This window comes from Apium graveolens, chromosome 10, assembly GCF_009905375.1.
Source record: "Apium graveolens cultivar Ventura chromosome 10, ASM990537v1, whole genome shotgun sequence".
NCBI lineage: Eukaryota > Viridiplantae > Streptophyta > Magnoliopsida > Apiales > Apiaceae > Apium > Apium graveolens.
The window spans coordinates 203,008,488-203,011,821 of NC_133656.1; positions in this window are offsets into that span (position 1 = coordinate 203,008,488).

A 3,334-nucleotide genomic window follows, 5' to 3' on the forward strand; every position below is an offset into this window, starting at 1 on the left:
ATTTGTATATTCGAGGATTCAACTCACTCAAATAAGAATGTAATAAGTAAATAGTGGATCGACCGTCAGAGAGATCTCGCAAAGTAATATCTGTCAAAGGATTCAGAGACAAGGTTCATCTACAGACTTGAGGAGTTAATTCACTGGAAGAAGTTCAAGAAGTTGATCATGCCTCAGTGATATAAATCAAGATCGTGGATTTAATCAAGTGACAGAGATCTCGTCAGGGTATCAATAATTACAAGGATTTAATCTGAAGAAAATCAAAGTGTCAAAGTCAAGATATGAAGAAACGTCACGGAAGTTAGTCACTCATGAACCAGACAGTACATCGAGTGTCAACGTTGAAGTGGTGGAATTGATTCATAATTTTCAGTGATTTTCAGAAGATTTGCAGAAGAATGGTTGCTGCTCAAGACTAGAATTAATTCTCTATTAATTAATTAAGTCATCTAATTTAATTAAGAAAATAAATTATATCTGCGAAGAATAATTTATTTATTAATTGAATTAATTGATTAATTAATTCTGAATTAATTCTAGGAATTTTCAGAAGTTTAATTGGATTAAATTCAAGCATTAAATCAGCAAGACAATTGAAAATGAACTAGCATGACAATCAGGATTGTCATACCGATTGTCATGCTAGGCCATTTCAATTGTCACACCGAAAGTTACTCTAGGAGGATGATTGTCTTGCTAGTTCATTCTGATTGTCATGCTAGTTCATTCAGATTGTCTTGCTAGTTCATTCAATTGTCTCACCGAAAGTCTTGCCAGCTATAGGATTGTCATGCCAAGTCAATTCTATTCGTTTGTTGATTAAAAAGAAGCAGAAGCAGCAACTTATCAAACACAGAAGTCAAGAACAAGCAGAAAAGAACAAGAAGAAATATTTCATCTTTTCATCTGCATACTTCAAGATTAAATTTCTAGATTGTAAAGTTAAATCCAATCCACTAGAAATCTTTATCTTGCTCTTGTAACAATCTAGCGGATTAAAATCCCTAGAACTTAATCTCAAATCGCGTTTAGCATTTGATTCTAATTATTGCAAAAATAGAAAAAGTTCATGTCGAATTTATTCTAATTTGTGATAATTAATTTGAGATTAATTCCTTGTAATCGATACAGTTGTTGTAACACCTTTCAAGTTTAATAATATTTTTATTTAACTTGAATTTTGTTTCACATTTTTTATTCCGCATTTATTCGATTATTCGGTACTGTTTGTATTCAACCCCCCCTTCTACAAACAATTGGGACCTAACAATTGGTATCAGAGCCTTCTGATTAACGAACAAATCAAGATCCTAGACTTTTGTGATTTTTCAACTCCTTGAATTTTTATTTATTCAAAATTCATAATGACTTCACATAAAGTTGGAACCGTTAAAATTCCACAATTTGATAAAGAGAATTATATCATGTGGAAGAAGAAGATGCTATTATTTTTACAAGTTGCAAATCCCAAATATTCAAACTTGTTAAAGAAGGGTATAAAAACTCCGATGGTTATTGAACCGGAGGTAATTAGATTGTGGTGACTACTGAAGCTAGAACCTATCCAAAAGAGCCTGAAGATTTTACTCCTGCTGAGAAGGAAGAAGCCTCCTTGGATGCCAGCCTTCAATTAATATTAATTGATTCCCTTGATCCCTTGATGAACAGACATGTGATGAACTGTAAAAATTCCAAACACATGTGGGAAACTATTGAGGTGATTAATGAAGGCACAGAGGAAGTTAGGGAGAACAAGTTGGAAAATCCTAACCTCTGAATATGAACATTTCAAATCAAATCCAGGAGAAGAATTACTGAAGTGTTTGAGAGGTACAATGCGTTGATCAACAACCTGAACATCAATGGAAAGTATTATTCAATCAGGGAGGTCAACAAAAAGTTCCTTTTAACACTGCTAGCTCATCTTGAACATAGAATCACTGCATTAGAGAAGCTAGAGATCTGAGTGAGATTTCTTTGGACAGGCTCTATGGAGTGTTAAAAACTTATGAGTTGGAGCAGATTCAACAGAAGGAAGTCCTACGGGAAGGATAGAATGGTCAGCACATCTAATGCACTTGTAGCTGAAGGTCAACAACAACAACAATCTCAACAGTTAGAAAGAATGGTACAGTTTTCCAAGGGTGAGGGAAAATGAGTTAGTAGCAGAATATGATCCTCCTACTACAAATCAATCAAGTGATGATTTTTATTCCTTGGAAGAGCTGGAGCAATTGGAAGACGAGTCAATGTCCCAAATTGTCAAGAGATTCTCCCATGTCAGATTCAAGAGGAATCCCAAGCTTAAGTACAAGTCCAACTTACAACAAATTCCAGAAAGGTGGATCTTCATCCTCTAACACCAGCAGTGGTGGATACAAAACAGGGATGGTTGATCGGAGCACCATTAGATGCTATAACTGCAATGAGTTGGGACACTTGCCACATATGTAGGAAGCCAAAGCAAGTAAGAAAGAACTCTGAAAGGGCTTATCTGGCAAAGGGAAGAAGCTGGGATGATACTGACAGTGAAGATGAAGATGAAGGAAAATCTTGCTCTTATGGCTATGATGGAAAAGCTTCATCGTCAAGAATAGAGGTAAAACTTTCTGATGCTGAAATGGTTTATCATCTAAGAGGTAACTTAGATTGTGCACGTCGTGATAATGAACTGTTAAGTTTACAGATCACAGACCTTGAGAAAGAGGTCAATGAATTAAGACTTGTGCACATTAATCAAGACAAATTAAAAAGAACAGGTATCTTTTCTAGAGAATAGAGTTGACTGTTATAGAAAACTCGAAACTATTCTCAAAGACAAGATCACCGGTCTTGAGACTAAGGTTAGAGCCTACTTCAATTCTTGTTCGAAGGCTAAAGAGTTCTACAGTAAGCAAGCTGTTAATCAAACATCTGGAATAGGTTATGATTACAATGCTGCTATTGGAGAATTAGGCATAAACTCCCCTCCTCATGTATGTGCTAAAGGGAGGGAAGTACCACATGTGCTTAAGGGTGTTGATGAACCCCTCTATAAAGCATCAATTGCTGAACCATTTGATGCGACCTCTTCTGTTATTCAAGAAGAAATACGTGCTGAGGATCATGCTTATGAGAAGATTGTTTCCAAGTCAAGTGAGTCGAAAGTTCCAGTCAAAGTTGTGAAAGCAACTGAGACTAACTCAGACACACATGAGTTGGATAACAATAATGCCATGTCTACCATGCATAAATTGCCTGCTGTTAATCACTCTCATAAGCATGTGGTGTTGCTAATTGTATGTCTTGTGCTTTAATATGATGTATGCTTATTTTAATGGTAAGCATGTGT